The sequence below is a fragment of the Vombatus ursinus genome, unplaced genomic scaffold (assembly GCF_900497805.2).
Source record: "Vombatus ursinus unplaced genomic scaffold, bare-nosed wombat genome assembly UNPS02014812.1, whole genome shotgun sequence".
In the NCBI taxonomy this organism is placed as follows: Eukaryota; Metazoa; Chordata; class Mammalia; order Diprotodontia; family Vombatidae; genus Vombatus; species Vombatus ursinus.
In genome coordinates, this window is record NW_020954590.1 from 57,404,547 (window position 1) to 57,421,232 (window position 16,686).

Here is a 16,686-nt window from a genome sequence, read left to right on the forward strand (position 1 = left end):
TCTCTCTCTCTCTCTCTCTCTCTCTCTCTCTCTCTCTCTCTCTCTCAGATTTTCCCAGGTTCATCAGCTCCCAAGTTTCAACTATCAACTGTAAGAAGATGATCCCCAAATCTATATATCTAGCCCCCATCTTTCTACTAAGCATCAAGCCCAAATCACCAACTGCCTGATGGGTAATTTTACCTGAATATGCCAATCTCAAACTCAACATATCCAAAGTAGAAGTTATTATCTTTCTGCCTGCTCCTCTAAACTTTCCTATTTCCATCAAGGACATTACCATCTTTATAGCACCCCAAGGGGACTGGTCAGGCAATATGGCATATGCCTAGGCTACAGTTACCCACTACTCATCAAATGCCCCTTCCCTCCGCACGCACACACACACACACACATACACACACACAAACTTGAACATATACAGTAGTATCAAGAATGATTCAGGTGTCAGAAAATCATGGCATCATAGAATCTCAGTTGGACGCTAACTCAGAAGCCATGCAGCCCAAACAAAACAAAATCCCCTCTGCATTTCATACCATCTCCTGAGGCAGCTCTAACTCTTAGCTTTTCTTAGGTCAAGTCTACATTTGCCTCTTCCAATCTGCCACACTTTGATTTTGCCATGGAGCTACAAGCATAATTTTACATCCCTCCTCCATAGGCCAGCCCTTCAAATACCTGAAGACAGTGACCATGCTTCGCTTAAGTCTTGTATTTCTCAGACCAGCCATCCTAATTCATTCACGTGACCTTTCTGGGGACACAAAGTCCTTTGCCATATTTTAGGTGCCCTCCTCTACATGCACTCTACATACACTAATGCCCTTTCTAAAATGTAGTGCCTGAAATAAACACTTAGACTGCAGATAAGGTCTGATCTGGTCAGAGAAAAGTAGTATTATCATCTCCCGGACCCTGTCTTTTACTTAATGCAGCCCAAGATTACATTTTGTTTTTATTGACTTCTATACTATACTTCTATACTATACTATGTAGGTAGCTAGGTGGCACAGTGGATAGAGCACCAGATCTGAAGTCAGGAAGACCTGAGTTCAAATGTGATGACCTCAGACACTTACTAGCTGTGTGACCCTGGGCAAGTCACTTCACCCTGTTTGCCTCAGTTTCCTCATCTGTAAAATGAGCTGGAGAAGGAAATGGTAAACCGCTTCGTAATCTCTGCCAAGAAAACCCCAAATGGGGTCATGAAGAATCGAACACAACTGAGCAATAACAATTTTATACTACTGACTTGTATTGAGTTTCCAGTCCACTAAAACCACATATCCTTTTCAGATGAATCTGCGACTTACCTATGCTTCTCCCATCTTACACTTGTGAAGATATTTTTATTTCAATCTGAGTATAAGACTTTGTATTCATTCCTATTAAACTTCCTCATTAGATTTGGCTACCATTCCAGCCTTTAATGAATGAATAAATGAAAAGCCTTTTCTAAGCATACACTCTGGGCAAAGTACTGTGCTAAATACTAAGGATACAGGCAGAAAAGCAAGACAATCTTTGCTCTCAAGGATTTCACATTAGAAGATAATATGCACAGGATGTTCCTACTGCAAGTCAGATGGAAAGACCCCTGTGGTCCTTCCAGTATAGCTGCAAAGTCAATGGTACTGTATCTTCTTTAATGTCATTTCCATTGATTAAAAGAGTATGCATTTCTGATGTTGAATCATTGGACAGGGCTAAGGACTCCGTTGGTGAGAGCTTCTTCTCCAGATCTTCAGTAGTGGTAGCTGGTGAGAGGTCCAGAGCCACATTAGCTGCAGAGCTACTTACCAGGGCACAGCTTTACGAAGCTTACTCCCCTTGATGAAGGCTCAAGAGTAGGGCAGAAAACAATGCCGTGTGTCTGGGAAGGAAGAATGGGGGTTGGGGAGAGAAGGAGGAAGAGGCACTGCTATTCCCAGTGCTCCTGGGCTTTCCTGTGCATCAATGGTAGTTGATCAGCAGTTGGCATCAGTGATATTGAGGAGAGCAGGTCCATTCTATAAAGGTGTTTGTCTCCTTGATGATACCTACAGGGGCCAGGCTGGAAGCAGGGCTAGTGGTCTAGTGGGTACTACTATTCCCATCGTTCTTGAGGCCATGAGTCTGTGCTATTTCCTGCAGGATCTGAAGGGAAAAGGAAAGGAAACAAGCATTTATTAAATACCTACTATATGTCAGGCACAGTGCTAAGCACATTACAGGTATCTTATTTGATCTTCATGGCTACCCTGTGAGTTGTGTTATTATTATTCCCATTTTACAGTTGAAACTGAGGCAACCACAAAGTGATTTGCCCAGGGGCACATAGCTATTAAGTATCTGGGCCTGGATTTGAAATCAGGCCTTCCTGACTCTAGGCCCAGAACCCTGGGTGGTAGTAATGGTTTGACACATGCCACCTCTTGTCTCCCTCAGAGTTTTTGGTGCTTCAGCTAGGTTGACTTTCCAGATCTTTTTCAAATGACATTATGGCGTGTATTAACTATTCCTCCTAGTTGTTGGTTTTTTGTTTTCTTTCTTTGTTGTCATTTGCAAATTTGATAAGTATGCCATCTCTGAATTTAGCCAAAACATTGATAAAACTATTAAACAGGACAGGGTCAAATAGATTCTTCCATTTCACTAGAGAATTTATTTCAAGTTTACACTAAACTATTAATGACAACTCTTTGTGAGTTCAATTATTCAATAAGTTCCTAATCTATTTAATTGTATTTTATTCTTGGTCACAATTCTACATATTTTCTATGAGACTAGCATGAGAGACTTTACCAACACTCTGCTAAACTCTCTATAAACTCTATGCCTGCATTATTCCATTAATTTATCAGCCTAGTAGCTCTGTCAAAATAAGGAAATAAAATTTGTCTGTAATGATCTGTTCTCAATGAAGTCATGACCTCTTCATTTTTAGATTCTCATTAACTATAAACTTTTAATAATATATACTTTCTAGAATTTTGTTAGAATTCACACTCAAGTTCACTAGATGATAGTATACAGACTGAGTTCTGGGCCATTTTAAAAAAATTGACAAATTTGTCCAATCCTATGGTACCTTTTACAAGAAGCTGTTCCCAGTATTCTCTAATGCTAATACTTTCCCTCTGAAATTACCTCCAATTTGTCCCAGATATATCTTGTCTATACATTATTATTTACAAGTTGACTCCTCCACTAGGCTATGAATTCCTCAAAAGCTGGGACTGTTTTCTTGTTTTGTGTTGTTTTAGTTTGGTTTGGTTTAGTTGATTTGTTGGGTTTGTTGTTGCTGCTGTTTTGGTTTGGTTTGGTTTGGTTTCATTGATCATTTTTTATTGTTTTTGTTCTGTTTTGTTTTTGTCTTTCTTTGTCTCTCCTGCACTTAACCCAATGCCTGCACATAACAGATGCATTTAATAAAAGCACTTAACAAATGCTTCTTGATGTGTTGCCTTGACTTGAATTGCCTACCTCATCAGTTCTCCACAGTCTTTCCACAGTTCTGCACTCATATACCTGCAGGATACAATACATCAGGGTCAAGTGATATGAATTCATGGAAGGAATCTTCTTCATCTGAGGTTGATTTCTGCAATTTTTGTTCAGCTATTTCTAATTCAAAGATCACTTTTCCTGGCAAAGAAAACCAAAGCAAAATATAAGCTGATCAACTCAGCCCTTTTTGTTAGCATCATCCAGTCTGCACCTAACAACAGTCCTATTTCTTCTTTGAAACTGCTTTTTTCTCCAATATAGATTAAAAAAAACTTTTTGTTAAACTTAGTTCTTTTTACCAGCTTCAGCTCATTCTATGATGAATGGTAATAGTACCATTCTTACAGTAATATGCCATTTTTGTATTTTTCTTCTCTGACCTATCTTCATTCCTATCTTGTTTCCTTGTCTTTTAAAAATGTTAAGTTGCTTGATGAATTCTCTGAGCATTAACATCAGTCTCTTAGTATAACTCCCTCCCTCTCTCCACTCCACTTTTCCTTCTTGCTGAAATTGTTTCTCACTCTAAACACAGAATTCCATTCCTGAGACTTTCCCATCCTTCTTAGGCTGACATCTCTGCTAATATAATTTTAGACTTTATGGTCTCGCCTATCCTTTCTCTGAACTATTTGATATCTTTTCTCTCCAAGGCTAGGATGTATGTCGGTCTATGCCAAGCTTTCTTTGCTTTCTCTATCACCAAATCTAAAATGGAGTGGTGGCCTCCTCGCAATATTCCCATCATTCTCAACACAGCAACTAGTTGTTTCTTTTGGTGAGAATTAAATCTGGATTCAAAGGTTCCCTTGTTAGGACTTCTACCTTCCAATGGATGAAATTATCACCTGCTCTGCTTTGGGTAAAGAGTTAAAGTTCCCCATCACCACTTTATCACGTCTCCAGTCCAAGTTCCTGAATAGTTGTCCAGATTCCTTATCTAATTCTTCTTTCTGTCTAGGTGTTTTACAATATTCTCCAATGACCATATTAATTCTGTTTCTTCTTCTGTTTATCTCTACCGCTGCCATATTTTACTGCTCTGATATGTGAATATATCTCTTGATATGAGTACATCTTTAAAAGGAGGTATGAAGAGGTCAGTCCCTGATCAATTTGATAAGCTTTGTGAGCCATTTACTGAGCTTATGGGGGAGGTCCAGAAGGCACCCCCCTCCCCAGAGAAGTTGGGTACCCTTTAAGAGGATTTAGACAATCCCTGATTAGACTTCAGGCACTGAATCTGCCACCAAAATGATTAAGTGACTGAGAATCAGGAGGACAAGCTTTTGGAGAAGTTACCTCTCTGACCTCTTTATCAAAGAGAGTGAATGATCGCCTTCATTCCTTTTCCTTTCCATATTTTACCTGTTCCATGGACAGACAGAGCTGTGCCTGAAGTTGGGGGGCCCATGCTGTGGTAAAAGTGTTGCTGTGCAGATACTACTAGCACTTTAATGTAACGATTGACTCCAAAGTGAGGCAGATGGCTGTTTGCAAGCCTCTTTGTTCAAAGACCTCCAGGATAACCAGTTTGTCCCTTCTCCCTTGGAGGCCATGTTTTATATTGTTGTGAAAACTACCAGATTCCCTAGTAACTTAGACCATCTGTGGTCCCACCATGCCCTGGCTTCATTCATTTAACACAACATCTATTCCAGTTACCCCACAGACAAACTCAAGATCCAATCAGTCAGAAGCATTCATTAAGTGCCCTACTGTGTCACCATACTAAGCACTAGGGATACAAAGAAAGGCTATCCAGGGCCTTTGGCAGTCAAAGGGCTACGCTTGAGGACACAGAGGGACACATGTGGCCTCGAGGCTGCCAGTTTCCCACCCCTACTGGACAATCTCTGCTTTCACAAAGCCCGGAGTCCTAATTCCACTTCCTGACCTTATCCTATTGCTATACCCAGCTTTCCAGTGCACAGAAAACCTGGTTTGCCAGCAGCTGACCTGACCACACAATATATAGTGAGGAAGGGAAACTAGTCTCAGCAAAGGGTCTGGGGATTTCACTTAAGGATGGTGATTCAAGATCAAGAGGGAGAAATAATGGCTGCGAGAGTCTCTCTCTATATCCAATTAAATTGTTCAATCATAACTATACGCTTGCACTCCACCTGCAAATAATAAGCCAAAAGGCTCAACCACAGTTGTATACAGTATAGCCAGGAAGCAGGTGAACGGAATCAGATGTTGTTGCTAATGACATAACTGTGAAGGAGGAGAAGGGGGAGGGGGGCATAGCAGCTGGATCAGGAGCTAGCCCTTATTCTCAGAATTCTCCAACAGACTTGATTGTAACTCCTTGAGTGGTCAGGAGTGTGAAAACTGATGGGAGTCTTTGGGCCTAATTATGCAACCATGATGGTTGTTTGCCAAGTCTAACATTAAGGACACTTGCAGATCTCAGCGGTAGTGACTAAATCTAGGCATCTGAACTAAATGTAAGAAGTCTTGGAGTTACCTATAGGCTGTCTGAATCTGGAAGAAACTAAAGGCATGTAGCCCAAGTGGTAGTTGTATTATGTTTTATGGCATTCTTTTTACTTTTGGAGTCACATATAAATGCTGTACACAGCTAAAATAGTCTTGCAAGATTGACAACATTACACTATGTTTCTATGACCATGGGTTCATTGAAATAAACCAGACCAGGGAGAAAAATTAAGTTTTTGCAGTGGTCCTTAGCTCAAGCCAAGGTTCTAATTAGATAAATCTACATTGCATAACTCTCTAGAGCCCTACGATGGACAAAAAGGTAGGGCTGTGGAATAAAGGTAGGAACAATCTGAGGACCATTTTATATATAAAATTAGAGTTCAGACTAAAATTAGATGCGTAAATCAGATTTGGTTCCACCATAGAGTGGTTTAAAAGCCTCAGGTTAAAGATTAAACTCTCTCCTGATAAACGACCAGAACCTTCATTTTTGCATTAGCTGAAGCCTGTGCCTTTGAATTATCAACTCTGCACATAGCATTAATGAGGCCAGGCAAAACCATTTTGTGGTTTCTTTTGAACATAAAAAGGGGACAAAAAGAATCTTTTAGAGAATATTATTCTTCAAAACTACAATGTTTGACAATAGCCCTTCCTGTCCCAGAATGTGTCAGTATAGAATGTCTCAGTTCTGAAACTCATCAGGCCAAAATGTTATCACACAAGCAAATTCCTTACTCTTCTGGGAGGGACTTAACTTTTCTATGGTTTCTGTCTATATTCAGCCTCAGTGCTACATCTATAGGATCATAGGATTTAGTGCTAGGAGAAGCCTTAGAAATTTGTCCAACTCTCTCATTTTACAGGACAGGAAACTGAGACCTAGAGAGATTAAAGTGATTTACTCCAAGTCACATGGTCCAAAGTAGTAAAGCCAGATTCACAAAACATGCTTTCTGACTAAAAATCCCATGCTGTTCACATTATGTAACCCAGAGCTTCTCAGACCAAAACGTATATGCAGAGTATTTTTAAACAGGTGAAATTATCTCTCTTAAGAAGTAAGTGTCATAAAATCAGGATCTTGGAATACACAAACTAGAGACTCAAGATTTATGAATATGAAAATGTTCAGGATAATTGTATGCTATACTTTTCTAAAAGTTTTATCATATCTAGAATATCTTAGATTTTGCCACCATCAAAGAAAGATAATTCAACAATAACAAATAAAAGTACCAATTATAACTATCATTTATTTAGAGCTTTAAGGTTTACAAAGCATCTTACATGTCATCTTATTTGATTTTCACAATAACCTTATAAGGTAGGTGCTATTGTTATCTCCATTTTACAAATGAGGAAACTGTGTCCAAAAGGACTTGTCCTTTTTTTTTTCCTTTACAGATGAGGAAACTGAGGTCTTAAGTGACTTGTTCAAGATCACAATTTAAGGAATTTCCAGCAGAACCTTCCATTTGTTAAGGCAAATTCATGTCATGTCACATCCCTTGCAGCATCTGTAAGTGCTCAGGGTACACTAAAACTAAATTTTCATTCTTGTTCCCCCATTTCCTTTATTATAGTTTCCAATCCTGAAGCTAGAGAGCAGAAATACACATGACACAATAGGCACTGGAAAAAAACAGGAGGAGAACAAGAGATGGGAGTAAGGGAGAGACAGAGGGCCATAGCAGGAGAGAGATTAAACTAATTTTCTTTTCCACATAGGTACTGTCTTATTCTTTTTTTATTGATGACTGATTACTACAAAGTTTCACTATTTTTCTACAGAATGTCTATGAACAAAAGATTCACTTTGTCCAGTCCCATAAGTACAAAAGCTGAATAGATTTCACTGAAATTTTCTCCCCAAGTTCACTTCTGAGTTGAATTGAAGCAATAAATATATCGGTCCAGCTATTCTGGCATGGAAAACAACAGAAAGATAATGATGGGAATGTGGCTTTGAATTTCACCAGACTGCTTAGGCTTCATTGTGGCATTCACAGTAGTAAATGAGGCACCAAAAGAGTAGCTTGATGATGTAGGAAAGACATACAGCTTTAGCCACCAAATTAACAATGAAAAATCAGTTCTGCAGAGAACCTGGGATACAGCCCAACCGTTAGGGTGGATACCATCAAAACAGATTTGAGATTCTTCCTGGGGAGGACAGAACTGGATGCTCAGGGGAAAACAAAACAGTTTGTTTCAAAATTATCTTTGAATAAACATTCTTTGTTATCAAAGAATGAAACAGTAGAGCCACAGAAGATTTCAGGTGAGAATTTATCCAGTAAGGGTCAGCACAAGAAGAGAAGAATAGAAATGGTTGTTAGTGATTTCCTGCTCAGTGGTATTAAGGAAGCTATTTGTCAACCTGATAACAATGGACAAATCTTGTGTCTTCCTAAGGCAAGTATCCAAGACATAGCAAAGAACTTCCAAAAACATATCAAAATGAATGAGAACTACCCACTTATGATGATTCACATAATCTGACATTCACATAAAATTACACTGTCAGAGGAAACTAAAAAAGTATTTCCGATGGTTATGAAGTTTTGGGCAAGAAACTGAAGACTACAGGGGCACAGGTCAAATTTTCCTTACTGGTGCCCATTGACAGCAAGTGTTACAGAAGAAAAAATAATAATAATTTAATATATGAGCAGTTGGCCAATAAGGTGGTGATTGAAAATGGGATTTGAGTTCCATGGGATAGACAATAAAGGCTGGTAAGACTATATTTGCCAGGTGCTTTGCATATCTAATCAAAAGGGATTTAAACTACATAGAGTAAGGGGAGAAAGAAAGCTCCGTGTGTACACCCCTCAGATTACATGTCACAGAAGGTGGCAATGAAGAAGAAGTGAAAATAAAAGATGAGACACCCAGAAGTTCTCAGGATGCAAAATCCAAGAAAAGTGCCAGTCTCTGAATAAATGTTCATAGTTTAGGCAACAATTAAAAAAAAACAATGGAACCAGAGGATCTAATTCCTAGAGGCAGCTAGGTGGGGCAGTTGGGTCTGGAGACAGAAAGTTGGGTCTGGTTGGGTCTGGAGTAGGGAAGACCTGAGTTCAAATATGACCTCAGACACTTACCAGGTATGTGACTCCAGAAAAATCACTTAACCTTTTTGCCTCAGTTCTCCTAGCTATAAAATGGAGATAATAATGGCACCTATCTCCCAGGACTGTTGTGAGGATCAAATGAGATAACTGTAAAGGGCATATATCTGAATGACTGAAATCCCCCATCATTGTATCATGCCTCTGTGTCAGATTTCTGGTCAAATTCCGAAACTCCTCATCTATTTCCTCTTTACGCCCTTGTGCTCTGTAGTATACTCCAATGACAAAATCATTTCTTTTTCTCCGTCTCATCTCTATTGTGTTTTCCCCTGGTCCTTGGGTTTCCTCACATGAGTATAACTTCTTAACACAGAGTATTAACTTGACCCACTCTTTTTACCTAGCCTGTTTCTTTTTAACAAAATATGCCCATTTAGAGCCTTGATTTAGAAATAAGTTTCATCCTACCAATCCTACCACATCTCATTGCCACTTGTGAGGTCAAATTTCCATTCTTGAATTATTATTTTTATTATTATAGCTAACATTTACATAGAGCTTACTATGTGCCAGGCACTGTCCTAAGCACTTTACAGTCTGAACAGACCTGTGTGGATGCTCAAGGATGCAACTCAGAATATTTTTTAAATGTACAGAAGATGCAAGCAAAGCCAGATAGCAGAGGATGAATATAAGAGCATGGCCCAATTGTGTAAGGATTATATCAGGAATACTAAAGCTCAGAATGAGCTGAAGTTGTTGAGGAAAACTAAAGATTAAAAAAAGGAGAAAAAGGAGACTCAAAGACGAGGTTACACCTTAGCTTGGGGTAGGCAGAATGATAACTGACAAGAGAAAATATGGCTATAGATTAGACACAAGTTTAATTAAATCAAACTCATTGGATTTATTAATGCTTAAATGACAACGTGGCAAGAGGCCTCCTATAGCGTACCCTTATGATCTGCCCTCTGTCCTGTTCTATTTAACTTTTTTTTATTATTAATGACATGAATAAAGGCAGAGACAGCTAACACATTGCATGACAAGTTAGGATCCAAAAGGATCTTGACAGGCTAACTTTGGGCTGAATCAAATCAAATCAAATTCAGTGAGGATAAATGTAAAGTCTTGGGTATAAACAATCAACTTCCCAAATACAAGATGAGAAATACATGGTTAGAAAATAGATTTTCTGAAAAAAAAAAAGATCTGAGGGTTTCAGTAGACTGAAAGTTTAATATGGCTTAAGTATGAAATGAGGCAGGCAAAAAATACTATTGTGATCCTGGACTGAATTAAGAGAATGATAGCTTCTAGTAACATGGAGGTAACTACACTCTGCCCTAAACAGATCTCATTTGTGTATAATAAATCCCCTGAAGTGGTCATGTATTCAAAGTCACGCTATTCAAAGTTATAATTATGTAAAATGTGGCAATTGATTTGAGCCCAGTGGAAATATTGAATTGGAATAATTTGTTATTTCCACAAATTAGCACCTCGCTGTGTTATATTTAGTTTTCGATGCCATGGTTGAAGAAGGATATTGATAAACTGGAGAATGTCCGTAGTAGAGCAACCTGGAGAGTGAAAGGCCTTGAGTCTCTATCATATTTCACATTAGAAAGAGGAACTGTGGACATATTGAGAAGAAAAAACTCAAGGAACACATGATAGCTGTCTTCAAGTGTTTGAAGGCCTATCATGTAAAGAAGGAATTAATTTTTTTCCTTTAGCTCCAGAAGCAATAGTCTTGATAATTTCCTAACAATGAGATCTGAGAAAAAGAAAGAAGAATGAGCTGCCTTGAGAAGTAGTGGGTTAACCCTCTTTAGAAGTCTTCATGTAGAGGCTAGATGGACACTTCTCTGGTTTGTTATAGTGGTGTTTTATTTTGTGACTACTGAGGTCTCTTAACTCTCAAATTTTGTAATTCTATAATTGCCACAGAAAAGTTTATCAAGCATCAAGGTATTTTATTGGTTCACATTCACTAAATCCATAGGTCATGAGTCTTCACTAATATGCTTACCTCTAATAGTTAGCCAGAGAGCACAATAAATGTAAACAAAGGCATCTATTGAAATAGCATAGTAAGAAAACTTATAATAATACATTCCCTCCTCAAGCCGGGGATATACTATCACACAAACATATATACCACAACAGGGAAAAGCGGGTATGAATAGTGCATACACATTGAGGGGCATACAACAAGGGAAAACATATGGCCAGGACGTAGACTTAGAAGGGCAATTTATTTCTGCAGGCAAACATGCCATCTATGCCATCTAGGATGTCATCATGCTGCTCCCACCAGGCCTACGCTAGAGATTGTTCTACTGAATATTGTTCTGCTGGATACCACTCCATTGAATATGAAATCTCCACCAGATGCTTCTTCCCTGATCTGATGGATCTTGCTACTACGGACACTCTTCTGTTGGACATTGCTCCGCTGGATGCTACCCCATTGGACATATGGTCTCTTCCAAACGCTACCAGGCATTTAGAATGTCCCCACTGGATACATGATTGTGAAACTTTTCTCTGTTTCCAGCATTTACCTTCAGTCAACATCTTCTACTATGGTGCTCTTTCTTCTTCGTGAGAAGAGTAGGCTCAGTAATATTCTTTTAGTTCAAAAGTGAAAGGTGTCTTTTTTTATGGCTGTTTTAGAAAAAACAAACGCCTTTGCCTCAGCCATAGGTTTAGCAATAGCTCTCCTCAGAAATGAAAACAACAAGAAAATATATTTCCACTTTTTCCCCCTTTATGAAGTATCTAGTCTATTTTCTTATAGAGTCTTGGCTAGTAGGTGTGTCTAACCCCAGGGGATTATTTACTCCCTAGGCACCAAGCTCATTAATACACCAAACAGAGTCCTACCTGTTGTTGTGGCGCACCCTTCATTTTTGAAGAGGACCAATGATATCATAAGGATGATGCCTTGACTTGCACATGAATTGCATATAAGTGAGGCAGTTGCACAAAGTCATCAGCCTCACTCTCTCTTCCTGAGTCATCAAAGTCCAGTGGCAAGACAAAACTCAAGATTAACTGATGATGGCCCAGAATGCAGTGGATGATTTTGGGGTCTTCAATGGTCAGAACCAAGCTCTAAGTGCTCCACAGCACCTGTTTCAGTCGCCTTCACGGCCATTAGAACAAATTGTTCTCATCGACCCATTCTACCAGGGGAAGTCTTCACATAATTGGAGTAGATATCCCCCTAACTCACAGACGTGTCTGAGACTTGTCAGTTACCCTCAAGATGGTTTAACCCATCTGTTGAGATGGTTTTACTGAGGTATGGCCACTGAGCATGCTATAGCTTCTTGGAACTGGGTGATAGGTAGATTCCAAAGGTACATGAGGAGCCCTGAAAGGGGGCTTATTAAGTCCTCACACCAGAGATGTTACTCCTTCCTTAACACTCCCCATTCCTACCCCACAGTGGATAGAGTACAGGGCTGAAGTCAGAAAGACTCATCTTTGTGTGTTCAAATCTGGCCTCAGACACATACTAGCTGTGTGATCCTGGACAAATCACTTAACCCTGCTTGCTTGAGTTTCCTCATCTGTAAAATGAGCTGGAGAAGAAAATGGCAAACCATGGCAGTCCTACTAATTTCCTTGAGCTTGCTAATTTCCTGAGGCTTAATCTTTTCTTTAGACTGAACTTCTTTGTCACTGAGTTTCTTCCTTCCATTGTTAACCTTATTCTAATCTTTGGTGAGCATTTCATATAACTGCCAGTTATAGTCTCTGAATGCTAGGATAAACCTAGGTGTCAACCATGTGGGAGCACTCACCCAATGACTACCAAAGAGCTCTTGAATTTGATTTTTTTTCAATTCCAAATCCCTTTTGTTCTCCCTATGTTATAGATTAGCAAACTGAGCAAAGGTAGAAACAAAGTTAAACTTGGGGCAATGTCATTGACTCTCTTACCTGCCTAACCACATACCTAACCTTTTATATGCAAGTGTGTACGTGTATAGTTGAAACATAAAAGAGCTTTGAGCTCATCATTCCGTAAAGCTAATTTGTTTTGTTTTTAATGTATCCATAAGGAAAACTGACATAAACAAACATTTTCCTACATTCAGGTATTATAGAATGCTGTTTATGGCTCCAATGTAGACATTTTATCATTTATTAATAGGTCTAAAGGAGGTACAGCTATAAACAATTTATCTTTTTATTTGCCATACTAGGTTTTCTTATTGCATTTCCTTGTTAATCTTTAAAAATGCTTATAATTCAGACTAACTGAAAACCCAATCAGGTTTCATTTGAGATTTGGGATTTAGAACCTCCATCAATACGTCCTGTAGAAGAGCAAGGGCACCAACAAGCAGCTCCTGAAATACAAAAGAAAGAAAAGAAGAAAGCTCAGCAGCCCAGACGGTTTAAGAGCAAATTTTTTTTAGTTACAAAAAGAGACATTTTCAGGCCTCTAATTGCTCCAAATTTATCTGCTAAAGAGTCATTATGTTCCATTTTAACCCCTTTCTGACATTAGTAACTAATGCTGTAATTGAACTGTGTCATCATTGATCTCTATTCAAAAGCTTTAAGAGTCCTGTTTTTCCTGTTCATTGTGGTCGCTCTGCTCTCTCACTAATCACTCCATGCCTGCAGACATGTAGTAGGCATAAAATCAGTGAAGAATTGTTTCCTCCATAGCTTAATGCAGCAGATGATAGAAACTGTCCATTAGAATCAGTTTTGCTATTTCTGCGTGTAGAGTAATGAGTGGGATAGACGTTCAGACCACCGCATTGTTGAAGTACTTTCACTATTTTGTCTTTTTACCAGATATTTTTTGTAACAGAAATAAAAAACAAAAAACTTGCCTATATTTGTGAGAATCTTATTCCTATTTTTCAGAACATAACATCAATCTCATCACTACTGTTCCTTAAGGGATGTGAAATTTGCATAAGATAATAATGTATTATGAAATGACATGCATAGGAGAGGAGAAAATAGGGCCTAGGTTTAGAGGTGGCCATCAAGACAGTTCTCTGATACTCCCAATAGTGCTAGGAATTTAGCAGGGCCTACAGAACACCAGTCCAACCTTTGATAATGTCAAATGGCAATTATAATTCAATGGTTTTCAAGATATCCAAAATATTTAGCTTTAGCTCCAGCACCAGAAATGAAAGGTTATTTTTCATCCAAGTAATATGTTATCTAGATGAGCCTTGTTTTTACCATTACTTGTAAATATAGGAGATGTAGGGAGTCTTAGAGATAGATTTTTTTTTCTGCTCTCAGCAACTATTTCAGGCACTAGCAAAACCCAATAATTCCTCTGCCATGTAAATAATTCTGAGACAGTTGGGGTGCTGAGACACCTATTTGTTAACCTGGTATTCATAACTTCCCTGATCCCTTGGTCCTCTTCGAGAATAAAGGACGAACAAAACAACAACATAAGGTCTTCTATCTTCCTGGGGCACACGTCCAGGATGTGATAAAACTTCCCAAAACTTGTCAAACACGATGGTGATTTCTGATCATTCACGTGGGGGCAAAAGATAACATTGGAAGGGACCTAGAAATTGTTTCTAAAGTTTATGAAATCTTAGACAAGAAACTAAAGCTCTCAGGGGCACAGGTAATGTTTCTATCACTGCTACTGTTGGAAGGCAAACAGTTCGGCAGAGGACAACTTCGGTTAAGAAGATAATCTCTGAAAGGATTTATAGGTCATGACTTCAAATTTAAAAAAAATAAAAAGTAAGCTCTTCTTGTACAGGGTTTGAATATGTATCTAATGAGGACTGATTAAAATATATGTATTTGCTTAAAGTCTAGAAAATCTAATCGTAAGAGCCTTACATCAAAAAGGTCAGAGTGGAGGTTGGGAGAGACTTCCTACTTTTATCAACCAAGCTAGACATCATAGAAAATAGTTAAAATGTAGAGGGTAGGGGGAAAATCATAGCAATAGAGAAGGTCATTAATTTATAGAGAGCAAAATCTGAGAATTGAATTGTCAATAACGCTCATGTCCTCAGGTGACTATACACAAACCTACAAATTGTGGATTTCAAGGTGAAATGCATTCAAGGGGGCAAATTTGACTCTGTAAGTATCATTGAAATTTTCTGGGATGGTACATATGACTGGAATATGGCTGCAGAATGGTATACTTTATTCATAAACAACAGATTTGTTGGGGGCGGTGGGAGGGTAACAATTTCTATTAAGAAGGGTTTACCCATATGATGAAATTCATGGTCAAAGCGGTGAAGCAGAGAGAACTTTTATGTCAAAATCAACAGAGATTAAAAACAGAAGCAATATTGGTATGGAAGTATACTACACAACCCCTTGAAAGAAGGAGGAAATACATGAGGAGTTTTAGAAACAGTCTTATACAGAAGCATTGTGCTGAAGTGATACAGGGGCCTCAATTATCTGGATGTCTGCTACAGTTCTATCTGTCTCTTTCTGCCTCTTTTTCCATCTGACTCTGGCTCTCTATGTCTCTCAGTCTGCCTCTCTAGCTTTCTCTTCTCCTCTATCTCTCTCCCTCATCAAGCAGATAAGCAAAAAATTTGCTGGTCTTAATGATAGTTTCATCTTTCAAAAGGTGAGAAAAGCAAAGAGGAGAATTACTATTTTCAACCTGATTCTCACCCACAGAAAGGAACTGGCTGCCAAATGAAATGAGTCACTTTAGTAGGAGGGGTGGGGTTAGTGTCCATTCCATCTTAGATTTTGTGAGAGAGGAGAAAAAAGCCAGCTGTAATCTGACCTGCCCCCCAGATTAAGGGAAAACAAAATTCAGAGGGTTCAGGAAAAGAATAAGTAGGATCTTACTACTTAAAACTATACAAAAAAGGCTAGATCAGGTGGGATGAGAATTCTCAGTAATAAAATTCCAAAGTGGCAAAGAGAAATAATTTTGACCAGGATGAAAAGTGTGGCATAGTGGAAAAAAATGCTGGGTTTAAAGTCAGATGACCTGGACACCTGGGTTTGAATCCCAGCTCCATCACTTAATCCTTATTTATATTAAGTGTGCAAGTCACTTAACTTCTCTGTACCTCAATTTCTTTATCTTTAAACAAAGGGTGTTGGGCTAGATAACCTTTTAAAGTCAATTCCAACTCTATCTTTATGGTCCTATGAGTTGTCTAAAGAGACCATTATGTGTTTATGGGAAACTCAATGACAAATGGATTTTTTTGAAAACTTGTACAAAGATTAAAGCAAGAACACTTAACAGAAGAATGTCCAGTCCTGTAAGAACAATGTCAGGAACACGAAATTTCATAATAATAATAAGAAAACAAAGAGGATTTCTTTTTGCTCTGTTGTTGGAAGAGAAGGATCATGGTTAAACCCTTCTTGGGGATGAGACAGACCATGATAATGGACAACAGAGAAAAGGGAGAAGGACTAAATTCTTGTTTTGTTTCTATTTTCACTTCAAAGGAGAATAATGCTTAGATTGTAAAGGATAGAACCAAATGTTTAATCAGAGTTAAAACCCAAGATAAGCAGAGAGATAAACAGTAAGAAAACCCCTAGGTGGCCTTGATAAATTCAAGTCACCAGGCCCAGCTTCTTAAAGTACTGGCAGATATAATGCAGATAGAAAGAAAGAAAGAAAGAAAGAAAGAAAGAAAGAAAGAAA